Here is an 11,360-nt window from a genome sequence, read left to right as displayed (position 1 = left end):
GATACCTAACAACAACCATATGGCCAAAACGTTGAAAATATTAATGCATGCCCAAAAGGATGTATGTTGTTTTTAAAGGATGATGCTCAGTTATATACATGTAGGGTGTTTGGCAGTCGCTGAAACAAGAAGATTTCTAAAGTTAGCTTGATTAGTGCCTTTGAATGTTTTATTTTATTTCCCTATCACACCCAGGTTGAAAAGGCTTTTTTCAACTAAATACATTTCAGAGGAAATGACATGGCATGCGAAAAATCCTCGAGTTCAAGGCACAATGGCACACACCCTAGTAATTGAGAACCCTGGAAATAGCTTGATAGTTGCTTTCTTGAGTTTGCCTTCGAACCTCGTAATGTTTGTCTTGGCCTATGTACAGATGGCTTTGCTCGACATGGTTAGTTTGGGGGACAATACTCTTATTAGCCTATCATTTTTGACCCCATACAACTTTCCCCCCTTGATTTGTATGAAAAGACAATTCATGTTCTTTTCGTTGCTCGTTCCTAGTCCTAAAAACCCTAAGGGCAACTTAGATGTTAAGGGCCACCGCTCATATATGAGTTGAAACAGCTGTGGGAAGTTGGCGCAAATACTTACGATATTTCGGGAAAACGGAATTTTATTCTTCGAGTAGCCATCCTATGGACTGTTAGTGACTTCTTGGCTTATGGTGTGTTGTTTGGTTGGACCACAGCTGGTAAGAAGGCTTGTCCATATTGAATGGAGAAAAGTAAAGCATTTTAGCTTGAACACGGTGGTTTGATTGTCCTCACCAATTCCTTCTGACATATCACCCTTTTCGGCATAGTAAAATTGCATTTTATAAAAACAAAGTTGAAAAAGGTTCACTACCTCATATCGTGTCAAGAGAGGACCTTTGGGAATGTGTTAAAAACCTTTCGAAAGCAACAAACGGTGCCGAGGCACTTAAACGTTTCAAAAAAGGCCAAAAAAGGGTGGTTTACGCAAAGCACTCTCTAGGAGCATCCATATTGGAAACATCTGCTCATTTTTCACAACTTAGATGTCATGCATGTTGAAAAGAACTTCTTTGATCAGTTGATTCACACTATAATGGATTATAAAAAGCTATCTCGTGACACGCCATCAACTCGGAATGACATTGTCTAGTATTGTAAACAACCGTAATATCATCTTAAAGAGGATGATGGAGGAAAATAATTCATGTCAAAGGCTCCGTTCGCTCTTGACAAGGCTCAAAGAAAGGTTTTGTGTGAGTGGGTTAAACAGCAGCGATTTCCTGATGGCTATGCCTCCAATTTGAGCAGATGCGTTGATTTGCAAGCATGTAAGCTACGCGGAATGAAAATCCATGTTTTTCACGTGTTCATGGAGAGGTTGTTGTCCACTACTTTGAGATAATTGCTCCCTAGAAAAGTATGGAATGCAATTACAAAGATAAGCCAATTCTTGTGCGATTTGTATTGCTACAAAATTACAGTTATGATTGCTTGCATTTGGAAAAGCAACAAAGACGAGGAATTAGATGAAATTGTGGACAATGTGCTCAATTGCGGGTTTCAACACCCACCTCACATTTGGTTTACTCTTTCCTTCTTCCCTCATCTTGGATTTGCTTTCTTATTTGCATTTGGATTGAATGAATTATGAATTGTTGTGTGAATTAGTTTTCTTCCTTCCCCTCCCACCCACCCTTTGTGCCTTATTTTTTTTAGCATTGAGGACAATGCTCCATTCTAGCTTGGGGGAGTAGCCATTCGCTAGCTTGGGGGGGTTATCTATATCTCTTGGTGGTTTCTTAATCCATAGTCTCATGATTGCTTGATTTATTTTTCTCATACTTGCCAAAGTCTATTATTGAGATTGGTTTTCTATGTTTTGATGGCCATGAGCGCCTTATTGAGTTGACTTTTGGTATATGTAGTTTTGATTGATCATGCTTTCATATTTCACTATTGTATATGCATTCTTGAGTATTGTTGGTTTTGTGAATATTTGTGTGTATAGTGTCTTTCCATGGCATTCAAGGCAAGTTTAAAAATGTTTTGTTTTAAAATTGGACATAATTGGGCTTTAGCGCCTAGAATACCCTCTTTGCTAGTTGTTAGAGGTTTTTGTGCACTTGAATGTCGAGGTTGGTTCACACATATAACATTGCCAAGGTAGTAGAACTTAAGGGCTATGAGACCTTAGCTCACTTGGTTTGTGGTAAGACGGTTGTCGCTCTCTAGCTAGTTGAAGCTTTAAAGGTGATTTTTGCTACTCCACTACCGTCATTTTTGTGAGGATGTGTCTATTTTGTTCTAGCCTTCTACATTTCTTGCATGTGTGGCGTTTGGATCCTTGGCATTGCTAGCTTATATCGAGAATTTGGCTTAATCTACCCAAGATCGAGACCGAACCAACCTAGGGGAAGACAAAGGCAATTAGGATTTTTGTTTTGTTTAATTATTTTCTTTTCTTTTATTTTTATTTTGCATTTGCTCATTTAGTAACCCAATTTGAGCCATTTTCCCTTCTTTGGCATAACCACATTACAAACCAATGGACCTTTGCTTTATTTTCACCTTTATTAGTTTTTGTGAAGCATTCTTGGGACTTGATTTGTATTTTTGGTTAATGAAAGTGAGAAAAAGAATGAAAAAGAAGTGAAAAAAACTCAAATTTTGGTACTTGTGTTTATATTTGTTATGCTGAATGGGTTGAGTAAATGAGAAGAAAATAAAGGAAATGAAAGAAAAAGCCGCTCAAAGTTAAAAGAGGCGAGAGCAAAGAATAAAAAGAAATGAAAAAAAAAAAGAAGAGAATATTGAGAAAATACAAAAATATTTGTTGTTTGGTTGAAAAAGATTAAGCTTGGAGGAAGAGTTGCTAGAATTTTTGATTTGAAAGTTGGTAGTTTATTGAGTTTGAATTGAGGAATGATCAACCTTGCTTCACTTCTAAGTTTACCACCAATTTCCAAATTTATTTCCACACCCTTTACCCTAGCCTAAACGTTTCAACCCTTTTAAGACCTTTTGACCTTAGTGAGGTTTAGTTACCACCGATGGAGGGTAATCAAGCCAAGCCTATTGAGCGAGCTATCAATGCCAAGATGTCGGGTAGCCTAAATGTTTTTCATTGATTATTTCTTCCGATTCCTTCGAGGAATCTCGAGATATCACCTTAAAAGTGGATGCAAAACTAGTGAGGATGCGGGAGTTTGGTTGGAGATAAGGAGGAGTGTAAGTCCCTCTAAGTTCTCTACCCTTTGCATGCTTTATGTGTGTACCAACCTTAACTATTCTTTTGCTTGGCTACCTTTAATGTCTAGAAAGGTTTGTATTCTTGTGCATTTAGCCCATTGTTTGTGTTTGGTTTGAAATATCAAAACTCGAGTTTTCTTGATTTCACCTTTGCCTTGAATGTTATGTGTTGTCAAGAGTTGTGGGTTAAACCTCTTAGGAAACCCTCACGAGAGCTTACTCGTCCTCTTTGGCGACATAGGGGTTTAAAGGGCTTGATGCATACGCTAAATGCATCCGTGATTCCTACGACAGTGAGTTAGTGTACATTATTTTTCTTTGTTTCTATTTTGTTTCTTTTGCCTTTAATAATTCCATCTTGTTCTCTTTTGCCTTAGCTTTGCTCGAGGACGAGCAAAGGTTTAGCTTGGGGGAATTTGATGAGTGACATTTATGTCACTCTTAGGGAGTAGTTTTAGAGTCATTTTCGTGTTTATTTTATCTTATTTTCCCTTTCTTTCTCTTGTTTTCTTTTTAATAAAGTTTCTTGTTTATTCGGTAATTTTGGAGCGTTTTAGTTTATTTTCTTTGTTTTATTAGCTTTAGTTTATTTTCGTATTTTATTTTACTTTATTTGCTTGTATAGTTTTTGTTTATTTTTTATTAGTTTAGTTTTATGTCTCTCATTTTCTATTTTTATTTTATTTATTTCTATTTTATTTATTTTATTTTATTTGTCGTGGTTTTGTTTTATTTCGTCCTCTGTTTATTTTCATTTTATTTTATTTTATTCTTTGTCCCAATTCTCTCCTCAATCTTGCTCGTGTTTGTAGGTGTGTTTGGGTGGACGCTCGATTTCCATGTTCAAATCAAGTTCGAATTGAAGTCCGAGGTTCGAGGCACAAATTTTGTGGGTTTCGTTAATCGAAGAGGAGTGGTCGAACATACCCATGGTTCTACCGAACCAACCCCGTAGTTCGGCCGCACCAACCCACGGTTCGACCGAACCGCTTCACGAGACTCGCGCATGGTTTTTAAAGAGGGTCGAACGGCCACGATTTGATGGTGATAGTTGATGAATGGTGGTGATGGTGGTGCGTTTCAATCGAATCAGAGTAGCCAAGAAGAAGGAAAATCGGGTAGCTGGTGTTTTTAGGGGGTTTTGGTTTTTCTTTTTTTTTTACTTTTTATTTCCTTTCCTTTTCCTTTTCTTATTTCTTTTCTCTTTTGTTTTCTTTTCATTTTTTTTATTTGATTTTCTTTTTATTTCCTTTTCTTTCTTTATTTTATTTCCTTCTTTTATTTCTCCTTTATTTTTCCTAGTTTTATTAGCTTAGTATAAATACCCAATTTTGGGGTAATTAGGAAGGATTCAATAACTATCTATTGATCTCTCTAATTAGTTTTAGGTTAGGTTAGGATTAGTCTTCTTTGGTAGAGAGAGAAAGTGAGGTTTTCTTCATTAATGAACTTGGATTTTGAAGAAGGAGCTTGTTCAATCCTTTGTAGACCTTCATCTTCAATTAATGAGCAATTTCTTACTCTCTCTCCTCTATTTTTATTTGTTTATTTTGATTATTATTTTAGTTGTTGGTATTGCTTGTTGATCATGTTGATTCTTGATTATTTGTTGATTAATCTTGTTATTATCATGATTAGTAAGTAATTTCCCCATTAAGGGGATGGTTGTGGTGTAGTTGGACCTTGAGCATGTTCTAGGGTTTAGAATTGATTTATTTGTGATTAAAGTCTTTATATGCTTGATATTCTTTAATCTTCTTGCAAGTGCACATTGTTGGTTGATTAAAGGTGAATCTTTGCTAACAAGAAACGGAAGTTGACTTAGTTAAGGTTCATTACTATCGATTGTTATTTAATAGTACCTCCTAGTATATGGTTCTAATGTGGAAACATAGAGGCTATGTTAGGAGAAGCCAATTGAACCCGGAAGGCGGCTAGATTGGATTCTTAATTTCGATATTCGAGCATGTTTAGTTCATAATTAATTCAATTTCTATGCCTTTGTTTATGTTCAAGTGAATGCTATACTTAAACCATTTCCCTTAATGTTTTATTTCTTGTTTTAGCATTTTTAGACTTTAGTTTATTTATCCCCTATTCCGGACTAGCTTAATTGTTGATAACATTTGGTGGTGTTTACCGTTCTCTGTGGTTCGACCCCTATGCTTGCCTTATACTCGTATTAGGTTTGTTTAGGTTGTATAAATTGTATTTGATCTAGGGATAGACAATTGACGACGCGTTTATTCCCTTGTCAGTGACATGGAGCAATTGGAAAAAAAAAACATAGCTGAGATCCTTTGCAAGCTTATGAGTTAAAGCCTATGGAAAAGGGATGCAAGGTCAAGATGTCGAGAACCCTTAAATTTTACTCTTTTCCTATTCCTTTGAGGAACCATAGAGACGCTTACTAAGGGAAGATTTGAAGCCATTGGGTGAACACAGTTAGATTGGTTGGGATAAAAGTGGATTGTGCCTCATTAGCTCTCCACGCTTACCATGCCCTATGTTTCAATCAACCCTCGATATCTTAGAACGTGCTTACAATTGTTGTTTTAAAGAGTTTGATATCCTTTCGTGCTTTGATCGTGTGTAAAAGTCCATTGTATAAGCATTTCTTTTCTTTTCAAAGTTTGAAACTTTCTCTTTTCTTTTCTTATGCTTTGCCTCCCTTTTAATTAAAAGAGTTATGGGTGTGGGTTAATCTCTTAGGAAACCTTTACGAGAGCATCACTCGTCTTCTAGGGCGATCTAAGGGTTTAAATGAAATGTCTGTAGTTGCTAAAATTGACCATGATTCCTACAAAAGTGAGTTAGTGTACATTCTTCTTTTCTCTTGTTTTTCTTGTTTCTTGTTTACTTAAAAAATGTCATCATTTTCCTTGTAAGTCAGATTTTTGTTTTGCTCGAGGACGAGTAAAAGTCTAGCTTGATAGAATTTGATGAGTGTCATATATGACACCCTTAGGCTAGATTTTCTCTATAGTTTTGTGCTCATTTTTAGTCTTTTATGTCGAATTTTTAGGGAATAATGCTTGTTTGCGTGTTACTTTAGAGAAATGCGTGCTCTTAATGGTTTTCTTTCTATTTTGTGCATTTCTCGGCTATCTCGCTTCTTCGTTTCTTTGACTTGTTTTGTAGGTGTGTCAAGTTTCCTGGGATTTAATTATCAAGGAGGAAGCTAGAACGCATTCAAGGACTTTGATGGAGCGAAGTTCGAGAATCCAAACATGCAATTCAAGCTAGGTCCGCAAGCATGAGAACCTTAGAAGCAACGCTTTAGCTTGGGATGTTCAAGAGCTTGGAGGTTAAAGTTGCTGCCCTTCTCACGAGCATCACCTCGAGTGCATTGATGATAGGGATGCTCGGGAGTGCAAAGTTTGATCGAGCAAGCATAGGAGCTAAGGCCTCGTGCACCACACAGGGGTGCGCGCGCACATCACAAGGGTGCGTGCACGCAGACCCAGTTGTGCGCGCACGCGACTATTGGGTGCGCACGCATGGCCCTGTGCAGCCTCCTTTGCTCATTTTTCTATTTATAGCTTTTGATTTTATTTTTTTAGGACGATTTAATTTTTGTACGTGAGATACAATTTTCTAGAAATAGTATAGAGCGAAAGTAGAGAGAGAAGCTTAGGATATACTTGTTTTGTACTTGAATTTGATCATGGATTTTAATTGGAACTTGAAATTCCTTCTTCAATTCAATGAAAATTTGTAAGAATTCTTTCCTTTGATTTACTATTAATGCAATTCTTTCTAGTTTCTTGAATTTTTATTGAGATTACATTCCTTGATCTAGAATTTGTTGATTGATTAATTTTCCTTTTGATTAAGCTTGAAATGAATATGATTTTGATTGAATTTGTTTTGTTCCTTAATTTAACCATGATTAGTGAGTAGATTAGTTGCTAGGGAGAAGGGGAAGCATGCTTGATTGATGATTTTTGCTAGTTGATGATACTAAATTGATTGAATTGTTGCAATTAAATTGGTTGAAATAGTTGTGCATGTGATTAATTAGGCTAGGAGTAATTAACCTATAAGATTAATCTAGATTGCATTGCAAAATTCAATAACATGAACCCTTGATTTGAGAATTGCTTTAATTGATTGAATTTTATTTTGATTTCTCCTAGTTAGCCATTCATAGTGAACCCTAGCTTGGCTTATAGGAGATAGCTTTTTGAATCCTTTGATTGCAACTATTGTTTGTCCTTTGTGATGTTGAATCGATTGAGTGATCTATCAATTAGCACAATCATTGAGCTTGCATGTGGAACCTATATCCCTAGTGTTTAGCATATTAAATTCCTCAATTTATCTAGCTTCTTGATACTTTAGTTACCGACCATAACCATCTACATTCTTCGAACTAGCTTGACATATGCTATAGCTTACACCTACTCATTCCTTTGGGTTCGACCCTTGACTTGCCACGTACTCGTATTGGGCTGGTCGAGTGTTTATAAATTAGGTTTGCTTTAAAGAGAGGTAGATAACGACCTACATTTTCCTCTTGTCACCAACATACAATTTATAACTCGTGTATATAGACACTTATATAGCTCTTTCCTCAAGCTTGTAGCATCAATAAAAATTATATGAACCATAATAAAGTTCCTTTTTAATATTACAAACCAAATTAAACATTTAGTTTAATTAAACTAGCTCTCTAACATGCCACAATTAAATATGTGGTTCATAACTAATATTCAAAAATATTATTTTCCATTCAATAATCCATCACAAATAAATCACGCTTCATGATCCAATCACCAATAATATCCAAATTATAATTTCCAATCAAAACCTAGCATGATACTACTTGTAATTATGTACGTTCGCGTACTTGTAATTATGTTACGTACGCGAACGTACCTTGTATACGATTTAAAAATTGCCACGACTAATAGAAATTGCTCACTTCAAAGTCTCCTACAATTTAAAATCATAGAAGAGTATTAAAATCCTCTCTAAACAAATTTCTAGCAATATATTCTAGTATCAAACCCCTCATAATGTAATTAAATTAAGCTGAAATTATATTTAAAACATCATACTTTAATCCCAATTAATGGGTAATTAAAATTCCTTAAAGAAACTTGATTTAAATGCTCTACTAAAATTTCCAGCACTATATTTTAATTAAAACTTGCTGTAATTAAGCCTTAAAACACTTTAATCAAATGTCTAAACCATTATACATCATAACCCTCCAATAATTTATAAATCAAGAGCCTAGGGTTTTAAAAATTAGGGACTTTTTAATTAAAAACATAATCTGAAAATTAATTAACATAATACTCATAATTAAACATCAAAAATCAAACCCCAAAACTCATAATTAACAATTAGATTTAGGAATAAATTGGTTTTTAACAATAAAATTCTATTTTTTTTATTCGAACCATTGCAGCCGACAGCCACCTGATTGCAGCCGACGCTGGTGGTTGCCTGCTGTCGGCTGCTGGCTGTTGGTGTTCGGCCGGTGGTGGTGAAGGGGAGCGAAAGGAAGAAAAAGGGGAAGTGGAAAAAGAGAAAGAAAAATAAAAGGAAAATAAGGAGAAAGGAGAGAGAAGTTTACCTTGGGTTTTCTCCACTCTAGGAAAGTTTGATTTGCCTCATGTGTGGAATATTTATACCCCTTCTCTAGAAACCCTTTTTCCATAACTTTCCTCTTTTAATTTTCCTTATCTCATCCTTAATAAAACATTACTAAAATAAAACTTTCCTTAAAAATATCCGAAACATAATTAAATTAATTAATTAAATAAACTTAGATTTTATAAATATTTCCAAACTTATTTAAAGTAAATAATTAAAATACTTTAAATAAAACAATTCAATTTAATTAAATACTTCTCAAAATACTTATTTTAATTAAAATACGTATAAAAATACAAGGTATTACAGTTTACCCTCCTTAAAAGAAGTTTCGTCTCAAAACTTGGGAAACAAAATTCAAAGTTTTTCCTCACTTAGTATAATATTGCTGTACTTTTTGTCATACCTTTACCTTTTTGTGTCTCATTGAGAACATAATTACTTATTAAAATTGTTCAAAAAGCATAAAAAAACTGAAAATATAGGGAAAAAGCGCGAAATTCTACCACATTCTACCCCTAAAAGAAAACGAGTAACGTGCCCGTAACTCAACTTACTTGAAACAACTCTGAGTATTTCCTTTTCATTTCATTTTCTGCCTCCCAAGGTGCTTCCTCATACTCTTGGTTAGACCATAGCACTTTCACAATCTTAGCATTCTTATTTCGTGTACTACGCACGTTACTGTCAAGAATTTTTACAGGTCTCTCTTCATAGGTTAAACTTTGTTCTAGCTCAATGGTTTCAGGTTGTAGCACATGGGATTTGTCAGGTATGTACCTTCTTAATTGAGACACATGAAATACATCATGCACTTTGCTTAGCTCCATAGCTAAAGCCAATCTATATGCTACTTTGCCTATTCTTTGCAGTATTTCATATGGACCAATGTACTTTGGGCTCAGTTTTTCTTTCTCTACAAATCTCATTACTCCTTTCATTGGTGATACCTTTAATAATACCTTGTCACCAAAATCAAACTCCTCATCTCTACGCTTCAAATCTGCGTAGCTCTATTGGAGATTTTGCGCTGCTTGAATCTTAGCTTCAATTTCCCTTACTTATTTCAATGTATCCTCAATCATTTCAGGCCCTAGAATCAGTGTTTCACTTATATCGTTCCAAAAAATTGGACTACGACACTTTCTCCCATATTATGCCTCAAATGGAGCCATTTTAATGCTCGTATGATAACTATTATTGTAGGAAAATTCAATCAAATCCAAGCTATCCTCCCATCCTCCTTAGAACACAAGCTCTCAACATGTCCTCCAAAGTTTGAATGGTTCTCTCAGTTTTCCCATCTGTGGCAGGGTGAAACGTTGTACTCATCTTAAGTGTCGTACCAAAGTTTTATTGTATGCTTTTCCAGAAATTTGAAATAAACCTAGAATCTCTGTCAGACACAATATCCTTTGGAACTCCATGTAATCTCACAACATTCTTGATGTAAGCTTTTGCAAGTTGTTCCATCTTCCAAGTCTCCTTCATTAGTATAAACACCGCAGATTTTGTAATTCTATCCACCACTACCCAATAGGTGTCATTTCCACTCTTTTATTTTGGAAGGCAAGTAACAAAATCCATTGAAATGCAATCCCTTATCCATCCAGAAATTTTCAATGATTGCACAGTTCCCCGTGAAGTCTTGTGCTTTATTTTTACCTTTTGGCAAGTCAGACATTTTGCTATAAATTCCGCAACTTCATTCTTCATTCTAGGTCACCAATACACCTTTTTCAAGTCCTTATATAGCTTATCCCTCCTGGGTGTACTGAGCAGGGTGTATTGTGTCCTTCTTCCATTATCTTTCTCTTCACTTCCTCACTTTTTGAAATATGTAGCTTTTCCTTGCTTTATTTTCTCACGAATCCTATCTAAATTCACATCTACTGCTTGGTTTTCCCTTATCTCATCGAATATGGTTGGTTGGATAGATAGATTCGCAAGAATGCCAGCTGGTACTCCCCATTCTAAAACTTCTAAATTCATTTTACTCATTTCCCTACATAACTCATCAGCCACTATCAGGGCATTTAATCAATGACTGGTCTTACGACTTAGAGCATCTGCAACTACATCTGCTTTTCCTTCATGATACTATATTTCTATGTGATAATCCGTCGTATACTCTAACCATCTCCTTTGGCGAGAGTTGAAATCCTTTTGAGTGAAAAATGTACTTCAAGCTCTTATGGTATGTGTAAATTCTATATTTCACTCCATACAAGTAATGACGCCATATCTTTAGTGCAAAGATAATTGCAGCAAGTTCCAAATCATGGGTTGGGTAATTTACTTCATGGGTCTTTAATTGCCTTGATGCGTATTCAATCACCTTTCCATTTTGCATAAGTACACACCCCAAACCATTCTTTGATGCATCACTATGCACATCATAAATACCACTATCATCTGGCAGTGTAAGCACTAGTGCTGTAACCAGCTTCGGTATCAAGAGTTGGAATGCTTCTTCACACTTATCATCCCACTCAAAATTCTTGTCCTTCTTCATTAAAGTAG

Source organism: Chenopodium album, chromosome 8, assembly GCF_948465745.1.
Source record: "Chenopodium album chromosome 8, dcCheAlbu1.1, whole genome shotgun sequence".
In the NCBI taxonomy this organism is placed as follows: domain Eukaryota; kingdom Viridiplantae; phylum Streptophyta; class Magnoliopsida; order Caryophyllales; family Amaranthaceae; genus Chenopodium; species Chenopodium album.
This window is presented reverse-complemented; position numbering follows the sequence as displayed.